Here is a 12,964-nt window from a genome sequence, read left to right on the forward strand (position 1 = left end):
TCCCCGGTCTGCATAGCAACAATAGGCTAAGCCACTCTAACTGGCGGGACTACCGGAGTCTGATATCCATGAGCCATCTACTCTTGTGTATGAGTAGTGGGAGTCTGTGCTCCTCCCCCAGCTTGAGAGACAGCTGGTGCCACCGAAAATGTACCTGTCTGGGCCACGCTCTCCATACGGCCCACCAAGTGGACTAGAGCGTCCTGAAGTACTAGGGTAACAATAAACCCCTTCGGGACTTGAGTTGGTCTAACTGGCACAGTCTAAACAGGAACCTCCTCCTCCTGCTTGATTTTAGGCTCCGGAATAGATGCTGCCACATGTGCTCTAGGCTAAGCTCTACCTCTGCCTTTGGCTCGACCTCGGCCCCGAACTCTACCCCTGGTAGTGGCAGCAACAGGGGGCTCTAGCTCCTGCCCAGTGGTAGATGTTGTGCGTGTTCTTACCATCTATGAGAGAACAAGAATGGAATGTTTCAAACATCAATGATAGAATAAATTAGCTCAAAAGGGAAAGAAAGAAGTGAAATTTTCCTAAAACTCCATAGCCTCTAGAAGATAAGTACAGACGTCTCCATACCGATCCCCCAGACTATACTAAGCTTGCTCATGACTCATGAGACCTAAGCAGCCTAGTGCTCTAATACCAATATGTCATGATCAGGAATTCCCAACCTCGACACCGTGTTGGCTCCTAATATATACTTTCTAGACAAGCCGACATAGTTAAACTAATTATCCAATTTTAAACAATTAACAATGTGTAATGATATTTAACGATAAATAAACTCAGAATTTAACACATTGTTAATAGAAGTAATGCGAAGCTAACTACTCCCATAAATTGGAAGTCACAAGTATATGAACAACTAAAATACTACATATATGGTCTGAAACAAAGTACAACTATCTGAGACTACATCAGGGCTACAAACGTTGTGCAGCTATACCTCAAGTCTCCAAATGTGGCTGAATCCGAGCAGAACACTGACCCCCCTCTTTATCCTTTTAAATTAATTATGTAGTTCTGTGTTTGTGATGTTTACTTGTTAGCCACCTGCTTTTCAAGATAATATATGGTTCTTCTTAATATGTCCTGCTACTTATGTCATCATCTTTTTTTTATTGAGTTAATGATTTCCTGATAGTTATGTTGTCTTTATACATATTATTAAATCTATGTTGTCATTGAATTTTATCTCTCATGATTTAGTTAGTGGAAATGATTTTACATTAATGGTATTCTTATAAGTAATCTCGTTGAACCTTTCATGATTAGTTGAATTGACCCGTGTGTTGATAATTATGTGGTTCATCCTATCAATCGAATGATGGCCATATGCATACCATCATGCTAATTGAGTTGACTGAATCATGCTTTTGAACCTCTCTTGGTATCCTGTTAATACCTGCTGCACTATGTTATCTTTGTAACGCCCCAATCGACGTTTTGCATTCTAGATCTCTGTTTCCCTATTTAATACTTCTTGTATATGCTTTTACTATTTTATGACTTGCGGAGATGATTGGTTTGGTTTTGGAAGGGTTCGAGTTGAATTCAGAACACTTAGTTCCATAATAGTGGCCTAAGGTGGCCAAGTTTGATTTGAGTCAACACTTTGAGTAAACGACCTTAGAACTTGCATTTGAAGGTTCTAATAGATTTATATGATGATTTTGGACTTGGGCGTGTGTTGGGATCGAGTTTTGGGTGATCCGAGAGCGTTCGACGCTTATTTTTGAATGTTGGCATCTTGAAGGTTTTAGAGTTTCTTAAGTTTGGTTTGAAGTAGACTTTGGTGTTATCGATGTTTGTTTGGGATTACGAGCCTTGGAATAGGTTCGTATGGTTATTTGTGACTTGTGCATAAAATTTGGCGTCATTCCGAGTTGTCTAAGTATGATTCGTCGCGTTCGGAGCTAGTTGAAGAAGCTTGAAGTTCAAAGGTTGATTAATTTAGTTTTGAGGTGCGATTCTTGGTTTTGATTTTGTTTTACGTGTTCCAAAACTTCAAGCTGGTCTGGATTATGCTAGTGAATGTTTTGGTGCATTTAGATGGGGTTCCGGACGGGTCGGGTGTGTTTCGGACGACCCAGAGCTAAGTCAAATTGGCAGATTTTGCTAGTACTGCTTTCCTTCTTCGCGATTGCGGAGGGTGTCTCACGTTCCCAATAAAGGATTTGGGGCTGGGGTGTTTTTTTCTTCGCATTTTCGATTTAAGGGTCACATTCGCGAAGGCTTAGGGACTAGTGGCCTTCGCGTTCGCGATGGAAGGCCCGCGGTTGCATACAAGGAGCTATGTCTAGGGGTCATCAGGTCGTTGCCTTTCGTTCGCGAAGGGAGGATCGTGTTTGCGAAGTGTTGGTCGGGCTAGCCTTCACGATTGCAAGGACCAGGCCACGTTCGCGAAGAAGATTTTTGGGGGCGATGACAAATTTTCCTTCGTGATCGCAAAGAAGAAGTACCTGGGAAGATACATTTTAAAACATGGGACTTAGGTTTATTTTCTTCATTTTTCACTTTTCTTGGCCGAAATTGGAGCTTCTTGGAGAGGGATTTTCGTCTAACATTTGAAGGTAAGTGATTTCTACCTAATGTGAGTTTAATACATAGTATATGGGTAGATTTTAACATCAAAATTGTAGAAATTATGGGATTATGTTGAAAAACCTGTGGGTTTGGTAAAAGTCGAATTTGATCACGAAATTGATTATGGAATTGAGTATAAATTATATATTTGAGTTCGTAAGGTCATAAGTAACAACTATGTACAAATATTTCCAAAATCCAGGTACATATGCCCAGGAGTGACTTTTATGAACTTTCCAAATTGGATCGGTAAATTATTTTAATAGTTAAATTATGAACTTTTGGGCATATATTGATTACTTTGTACGACCCTTGGCTAGTTTCAGATTTCTCGGCATCTATTTGAGGCAATTAGTGAGGTTGGAGAGTCGAGTAGTGAACTTGGAAGCGAGGTAAGTCTCTTGCCTAATCTCGTAAGAGGGAATTATCCCTGTAGGTGCTTTAATTGTTCTGTGCTGCTTGTTGTGGGTGCTACATACGCAAGAGGTGACGAGAGTCAGTACATAGCTAAAATTATGCTTATGTCCGGGTAGACATAGAACTTTACCATGCAATATTTGTACTACTTGAACTCCACTTGTTAGTTTAATTACTTAAATTTATAATTGAAACTTGATTAGGGATCATGTTAGACCGAGCTTCATTAACTTGAGTTTTTGCAGGATACTTGATTGTTGGTAAAATCATGTTTTCTTTATGTGCACATCCTTGCGTTGTAATTGTTTGACCCGTAGTTCGAAGAGTTTCTCTATTCATGTGGATCGGGTCAGACGCATCAGCAGTACTATTAAATAGAACTATGTATCGGGCCGTACAACCACGACAGTATATTAGAGATACATCTATGGTTCGCACAGGTCGACCATCGGCAGTGTACACTGTCGACCATCGGCAGTGTACCTCGGCAGAATTCGTGCGTAGTACCGCTAGGAGTCAAGATATATATGAGATTTCCCATTTGATTTGAGACTTGGTGTTTACGTGATATTTCTTATCTGTTTGAGATAGCACATGATATTTGAGATTTTCAAAATGTCAATATGTTGAAGGATCATGTCATTTTCCATTTCTTATTTCATTATTACTGTTGCGTTTCATGCCTACTTATAATTCATGTACTTTCTTTATAGGACTACTGGTAAGCGTCGGTGTCGAACCCTCGTCACTACTTTTTCGAGGTTAGACTAGATACTTACTAGGTATGCGTTGATTTACGCATTAATGCTATACTTATGCACTAATTGTGCAGGTGCTGAGGCAGGTACATCTGGTGGCCCTACAAGCGCACATACACCTTTTCAGGAGACTTAGGGGTGAGCTGCTCCCCACGCTCCGACCTGCTACACCCAGAGTCTCCTTCTTGTTGCATTTACTATTTCTGTCTATTACATTTCAGATAGTAGTTATAGTGGCTTGTATATTCTACTAGAATGCCCGTGCACTTGTGATACCGGGTTTTGGGAAATTTCTAGTAGATGTTTATGGTTTTGCCTAATATTGTCACCATTTCATTTTTATGTTTTACTAATGCTTTATATCTCCATGGTTTCTCCGCAGTGATTTCCTTTATTTAATAAAACCCATAATTTCAAAAGTAATAAAATGAATAATTAATATGATAGTTCACCGATCACTTGCCTAACTGCGGCGTTGGGTGCCATAAAGGCCTATAGTGGGATTTGGGTGTGATGGCTTGGTATCAGAGCGCCAGGTTCACATAGGACTCACAAGTTATGAGCAGGCCTAATAGAGTCTTGCAGATCAGTGTGGAGACGTTCGTACTTATCTTCGAGAGTCTATGGGATGTTAGGAAACTTCCCTTTCTTCATCTCCTATCGTGCAGTTGATGTTGCGGTAAGTATCTTTCTCTTATTCTCTCATAGATGGTGAGAACGCGTGCAGCAGATGTACCCGACCGTGGAAGAGTTGCTCCCCATGTTGCTTAGAGGTAGAGGCCGAGGAAGGGCCACATCTCCTATTAGAGGACGAGGGCATCCTAGAGTTGCTCCTACAGTACCATTATCCGATAGAGGATCCTGTTATTGAGGAGCAGGATGAGGCACTTGCAGCTGAGCCATCCCCGACAGATTTTGTGGCCGCACCGGGATTTCAGGAGGTCATGGGCCGTATGCTGCCGTTCATGATTTTGATGACTCATGCTGGGGTATTTCCGGCAGATCCGGCCACATCTCAGGCGGGAAAGGGAGCACAGACCCCTACCGCTCTTGATCCAGGGCACGCTACCGCCGTTTATCGGACCCCAAATGCACTACCTACGGGCGAAACTCAACCAGTTGCAGCAGTTAGACCAGAGACTAGGTTGGCCGCGTTCGTTGAGGAGCAAAAGCGGCTGGACAGATAGACTAGGCTTCATCCTCCTGTCTTTGGCGGTTTGCGGTTAGGGGACCCATAGGATTTCATTGACCGTTGCAAGGAGAGGCTGCATAATATGGGAGTACGAAGTCCAACGGGGTGGATTTCACCACATTTCAGCTAGAGGGCAAGGCTCGTAGATGGTGGCACTCTTATCTCTATAGTGTTGGTACCTAATTTTGCCCTTATATTTTATAAAGAATTTCATATACTTTCAAATATCATTTTGCATTATTAACCAATTTACAAGAGTCATATAAGTATTTTTTATAAGTTTTAAATCTTTAAAATTGATTTTCTCCCATTTAATTTGTTCAAATATTTATAAATTGTCCCTTTAAATTGTTTTAGGGTTATGTAATCATCCAAATTTATCATTTTATACCTAGATGCATTTTATAAGATTTAATTGCATTTTTACATAATTAGATTTGTATTTTTCCTATTTTATCTACACTAGTTACAATAATAGCATATATTCTATAAATAATTGCGGTTATAGCATTATTCATACTAAAATAGCATTTCATACTTTTTTAATAAGGAGTTATTATTTTCAATTATTTTACCACATAAATAATATTTTTATTATTTATTTTTCATTTTCTATAATTTATTTTTTATGAACTTCGGGTATGGACCAAAACAGACCCAAAAACACCTGACCCATCTCTTTTACCCATCTGAGGCCCAAACCAAACGACCCTTTAAGTTAACCCAGTCGCGGCCCATTAAATAACCCACTCTGATTCCGTTCGATCTTGGCCGTTGATCTTAAATGATCAACGACCCATAATGTCACGCCCCAAAACCGAGAAGCGCGACCGTCGCTAAACCGAGTGAACTCTACCGAGCAAGCCTGTTAGATTTCCTTCTACCCAAACTTATCCACGAATGGAGATAATGCATATTTTCCTTATTTAGACAAAAGGTGTTCACGTCTACAATACCAATTCATTTCCAATAGTTTCATCATTTTTAAAGTCTCAAATGGACAAGTAATACAACCACAACATAATATATATTTTGACTTTCCCAGCACCAATACACAACCCACACTATGTCTACGGAGCCTCTATAGATAAAGAAGAGTATAATGATAATGCCAGCAACAAGGCTCCGGCTATACCTCAAACAGAATACACAAAGTACAAAAGATTAATGACCCCGGAATGAAGTGGGGCTCACCAAGTCAGCTGGGAAGAAGGTGCACTGCTATCACTGATCAATATCTCCTGCTGTGGAACCACCTCCATCTATTGAAAGATGCAGCGCCCCCGGCAAAAGGGACGTTAATACCGTCGAATAGTACTAGTATGTATAACTAAACACCCTCTCAATAGAATGACAAAAAATAGAAACAAGATTATCATAATATCAATGAAAGCCTTAATCAATATCAAACCTCAATTTAGGATCAAGACAGTGTTCAAATTAATTTCCATATCTCACATTGGGAGATTTTTAGTATCGATATACCATTGTCCACAATACCAGTACCACCGTATTCTCAGTACGGAGTCCGATCACGACTTGATCAGCTAGGCTATCTCATTAGAGACATCAACCACAGTTACTCTCAATATCAATACCACCGTCTTTAATACGGAGTCCGATCACGACCCGATCAGCTAGGCTATCTCCTTAGAGAATCAACCATAATTACTATCAGTACCAATACCACCATAATCTTAGCACGGAGTCCGATCACGACCTGATCGGCTAGGCTGACTTATTTGAAGACATCAACTAAAATCTCAATTTCAATAACAATTTCCAACACAATCACCACCATGTGTGTGGCATGGTGTCCGATCACGACCCGATAGGCTAGGTTGTCTTATTCGAGACATCAACCTTTTTATATCAATCATCGCATTACATACTTCTTTACATCTTTTCATCTCATTGTCACTAGTGGCCAAAATTATATAAATCATTCTTGGCACGTTGGCCATATTCAGTATTTCATGCTCACCTTATCAATTTCAAATATCATTATCATCATCAACAATAAATACAATTCAAATCAAGGTGTGTAGTACACATGTGAGCAATTTAGAGTCTAAGGCACATAGAGATATTTCACAAAATTTTGCATAATAGCCTTCATTTGAACTTGACTTAAAGTCAAAACATTATTAATGCACAACACATATTTTAACACATCCTCAATTGGTAACATAACATGAATAAAGCATTTGGGATGCTTGTTGAACATATATCTTTCAACCCAATCTTACTCGGAATAGCTAGTTTTCATAATGAATTACCCGGGACTTACATAATTTACATGAATATCCTGGGATTCAATTCTAAGAGAAGAGATTAGCCAACATACCTCACTTGAGCTTCCTTACACTCTAAATGTTCCGGAATTCTTAGCAACTTCAATCTATTTTAGAAATATAACAAATTGAACCAAAATTAGGGAGATGGTCATGGTTCTAGCTCACTTGAGCATTTTATCAAACACTAGGTGTGCATAAGGTTTCAAGGTCCTTTTTATGAAGGATTCCATCATCCCACAACCCAATCTTTACTATTTTTAGCTCAACAATCTTCCTACACCCTTTGATAACACATGCATGTAAAATAAACAACCCTCATGCCCAAATATTATCTTGCTAATTATTCATTCCTACACAAAATTCAAAATTGAGGGTTAGGGTGTAGAATCTTACCTCTAGAATGAAGACCTAGTGAGTTTCCCTCCTTAATCTTCCAAAACTGGAGCAAGAATTGAAGAACAATTATTGAAGAACAACTTCTCACTCTAGGCAATCTCTCTCATTCTAAAGTGTTAGATTATTTCTCAAAAATGGCCCAAAGAGTGTATTTAACGAAATAGGGTCGGGTTTTAAAAACTCAAAAATAGAGCTCCGGAACGGTTCTGCGGTCGCATATGCAACCGCATAATGGATATGCGGACCGCATATCGGTCGCATGATTGCTGACAAAAATGATCAAAAATCTATCTGTGTATGCGGTCACTATGCGGTTCGCATAACTTTTATGCGGTCGCATAATCGATCGCATAGCTGCTTCCAGAATGGCCCTCTCCTGTTCACTTCTGCGGCCATTATGCGGCCCGCGGAGTGATTATGCGGTCGCATAATGGACCGCATAAACGCACTTTTCTGCCAAAAATTTTCCTTTACTTTCATCAAACACATAAGCCTAGTCTGGCACCATGAAATATTTTTTTCTTTGCAAATTTTACCGGGCTTTACACTTAAGTTCTTCAAAATTTTCCGGGGCATTACATTCTCCCCCGCTTAGGATCATTCATCCTTGAATGAGGGTAAAAATTCCATCATTAGCATCTTATGCAACTCTGTTTGTTTTATACCACAAACTAGCAGCCCCAAATTTGACTAACTCCCTAAATATCCAAATATTTCGCTAGAGTTTCCTTTATAATTAGGCCTATCCACATATCAGAGAGCCCCAGAAACACATCTTAACAGCATATACATAATCCAACGACATAACATAATATGAAACAACACCAACTGTGGCCTCATAAGTAATATATTTCCAGAACGGAACACCCTCAACATTAAATGTACAAATCATACATAATTCATAGAAAGTAAGTCTTATAATTTTCTTAGATCACAACTTTATAAATACATGGTCATTCAAACAAATAAGGATACTTTTTCTTCATTTCTTCCTCGGCCTCCCAAGTAGCCTCTTCAACATGTTGGGTTCGCCACAACACTTTCACGGAGGCAATTTCTTTATTTCTCAATTTCCGGACTTGGCGATCAATAATAGAAACCAGAATCTCTTTGTAAGTTAATTTCTCATTTACATCAATAGTCTCAACCGGAACAATGAGTGTCGGATCTCCAACTACTTTCTTCAACATAGACACATGAAACACCGGGTTTACTAATGTCATCTCAGGTGGTAGCTCAAGCTTGTACGCCACCTCACTGATCCTCTGAATGATTTTGTACGGTCCGACATACCTCAGACTCAATTTCCTTTTCTTACCAAATCGCATTACACCCTTCATAAGGGAAATTTTCAAGAATACCCAATCATCTTCTTTGAACTCCAAATCCCTACAACGAATATTCGAATAGGATTTCTGACAACTATGAGCAGTCTTTAACCGCTCCTTAATGATTTCAACTTTTCCATAGCCTGATGCATGAGGTCTGGCCCTATCAACTCTGCTTCCCCAATTTCGAACCACCCAATTGGAGATCTATATTTCCTACCATATAAAGCCTCAAACGGTGCTATTTGAATGCTAGCATGATAGCTATTGTTTTATGCAAATTCTATGATGGTAAATGATCATCCTAGCTACGTTTGAAGTTTAGAACACAAGCACGCAACATATCCTCAAGCGTGTGAATAGTCCGCTCTACCTGCCCGTCAGTCTGTGGGTGAAAGGCTGTGCTAAGATTCACCTGAGTATCCAAACCTTGCTAAAATATTTTCCAAACGTTAGCAATGAATTGTGCTCCCCGATCAAAAATGATGGAAACCAGGGTGCCATACAACTTGACTATTTCTTTGATATACAACTGAGCATACTGCTCTGCTGTGTCGGTAGACTTAACCGGCAAAAAGTGTGCTGATTTAGTGAGTCGATCTAAAATCACCCAAATTGAGTCAAACTTGCGTGGAGTGCGCGGTAATCCTACCACAAAGTCCATATTAATCATTTCCCACTTCTACATTGGAATTTCTATGTTCTGTGCCAGCCAACCGGGTCATTGGTGTTCGGCCTTCACTTGCTGACAATTTAGACATCTTGCCACAAAGTCTGCCACATTCCTCTTCATATCATTCAACCAATAGTCTTCCTTAAGATCATGTTACATTTTTGTAGAACCTGGGTGCACGGAATACCTAGATGTGTGAGCTTCAGTTATAATCCTTTCCCAGAGACCATCCACATTTGGAACACATAGTCGCCCTTGGTACCTTAGTGTACCATCATCTATGCCAAGAGAAAAGGCCATGGTCTTATGTTTATGAATTCCCTCTCTCAACTGTACCAACAATGCGTCGTGGTATTGTTTTTCTTTGACTTCCACTACAAGTGATGATTCAGCCCTATTTTGCACAATTACCCCTCCTTCACTAGAGTACGGAAGACGAACTCCCAAACTAGCCAATCGGTGAACTTCCTTGGCCAATGGCCTTTGATATGCCTCCAAGTGTTCTAAGCTACCCATAGATTTCGGCTAAGAGCATCTGCCACAACATTAGCCTTCCCCGGATGGTATAAAATATCAATGTCATAATCCTTGAGTAACTCAAGCCATCTTCTCTGCCTCAGATTCAATTCCTTCTATTTGAAAATATATTGAAGGCTCTTATGGTCCGTGAATATATACACATGGACCCCATATAAATAATGACACCAAATTTTTAATGCAAATACCATTGCTGCAAGTTTTAAATCATGTGTTGGATAGTTCTTTTCATGATTCTTGAGTTGCCTAGAAGCATAAGTTATCACCTTCCCATGTTGCATTAATACACATCCAAGCCCGATTCTTGAACCATCACAATATACCATATATCCACATATACCCTCTAGTAGAGTCAACACCGGTGCCGTAGTCAATCTTGCTTTCAATTCCTGGAAACTCTTTTCACAAGCATCTGACCATTGGAACTTAATTGCCTTCTGCGTCAATTTAGTCAATTAGGAGGCAAGAGTAGAAAAACCCTCCACAAACTTTCTGTAATATCTAGCTAAGCCTAAGAAACTGCAAATCTCTGTTGGAGTTGTAGGCCTCGGCCAATTCTTCACAGCTGAAGTTTTCTGAGGATCAACCTTAATTCCTTCATTAGAGACTACATGACCCAAGAATATGACCGATTCAAGCCAAAATGCACACTTTGAAAACTCTGCATATAACTGGTGCTGATACAGGGTTTGCAGAACTACCCTGAGATAATCGGCATGGTCTTCTCAACTTCGTGAATATACAAGAATATCGTCAATAAACACTATCACAAAAGAGTCGAGGAACGGCTTAAAAACGCGATTCATAAGATCTATGAAGGCTGTTAGGGCATTTGTTAGCCCAAAAGACATCACCAGAGATTCAAAATGCCCATACCGGGTCATAAAAGTTGTTTTCGAAATATCCCGCTCCCTGATCTTTAATTGGTGATACCCGGATCTTAAATCAATCTTCGAGAAGTACCGGGCACCTTGTAATTGATTAAACAAGTCATCTATCCTTGGCAGTGGGTACTTATTCTTGATTGTGACCTTATTAAGCTATCGATAGGCAATACACATTCTCAGTGACCCATCTTTATTTCTTACAAAAAAGACCGGTGCTCCTCAAGGCGACACACTCGGCCGGATAAAACCCTTTTCTAACAAATCTCTTAATTGTTCCTTTAGCTCCTTCAATTCTGCTGGTGCCATTCTGTAGTGTGGAATAGATATAGGATGTGTGTCTGGCATCACATCAATCCCAAAATCAATCTCCCTGTCTGGTGGGATCCCAGGGAGTTCATCCGAAAAGACTCCCAGAAATTCATTCACAACAGGCACGAACTCAAGTGTAGGTGCCTCAACATCGGTGTCCGTAACCTGGACCAAATGGTAAATACATCCCTTGGTGATCATCTCTGTGGCCTTACGGTAAGAAATAAACCTACCCTTTTGGCACTACATCATCACCCTTCCACTCAATAACTGGCTCATTTGGAAATTCGAACCTAACAGTCCTAGTTCGGCAATCAAGCTTGGCAAAACATGAATAAAGCCAATCCATCCCCATTATCACATCAAAATCGACCATTCTCAATTCAATAAGATTGGCCACGGTGTTCCGACCATGTAACGTGACAACATAATCCTTATAAACCTGCGCGGCCAAAATAAACTCACCAACCGGAGTAGATACAGAGAACGACTCATAAAGCTGTTCTGGTTCTATCCCAAATTCCATAGAAACATAAGGTGTGACATATGACAAAGTGGAACCGGGATCAATAAGAGCATATACATCATGAGATTGGACAGACAATATACATGTGACAACATCTGGAGAAGCCTCTGAATTCTGGTGACCCTTCATAGCATAGAAACGGCCGGATCCTCCCGAACTCTATGCTCCACCCCTAGCTGCACCACGCCCTGCGGGTGTTGGAGTGCCTCGAGCTGGAGGAGGTGCTGCGGATGTAGTAGCTGCTGAATTGGCCGGCTGTGCCATGCCCCTGCATGCACCCTGGCGGGACGAACGTCAATCCCTCTGAATGAGACCTCTCAATCCGCATTCGTAGCATATGGGTAAGTCCATGTAGCATATTCCTAGGTGCATCTTTTCACAATTAGGACATGAGGGCCTCCTCTACTGCTGGAACCTACCACCATGACGAACCTACTGATATGAGCCCCTGTTGCCCTGACTGTGCCTGAAACGGCTCCACTGATGCTGCTGACTAGGCCCTGATGGTAGTGCACTAGCCGAAGACTGAGCAAAGGACTGTGATGGCCCTGACGACCCTCCTCTAAATGTTGACTTTCCACCACCTAAAGAACCACCAAAGTTGCCCATAAACCGAGCCTTATTACTACCCTCTCGCTCCATTCTACTCCTTAATTTGCGGGTCTCTGTGGCTTGAGCGAATGCCACCATCTTTCCATAGTTCATATCAGAATTTAAGGCAGTTGTAGCAGCCTCATTAATTACCAAGGGACTAAGGCCCTGTACTAGTCGGCGCACTCTAGCCTCCATAGTGGGCAGCATGTAAATAACATACTTAGACAGGTACGCGAATCTCATATGGTAATCCCACACACTTTGGCTACCTTGCCTCAAGTTCTCAAACTCAGCAACATGGGTTGCCTTAGTCTCGGCAGGCAAGAAATGATCAATGAAGGAACCGACAAACTCACCCCACCTCGCCGGAGGGCTCCCTTCTTCACGGGACTCCTCCCATAGTTCAAACCAAGAATATGCCACCTCTTTCAAGCGGTAGGAGGCCAATTCCACTGCCTCTA

This window comes from Nicotiana tabacum, chromosome 13 (assembly GCF_000715075.1).
Source record: "Nicotiana tabacum cultivar K326 chromosome 13, ASM71507v2, whole genome shotgun sequence".
Classification (NCBI taxonomy): domain Eukaryota; kingdom Viridiplantae; phylum Streptophyta; class Magnoliopsida; order Solanales; family Solanaceae; genus Nicotiana; species Nicotiana tabacum.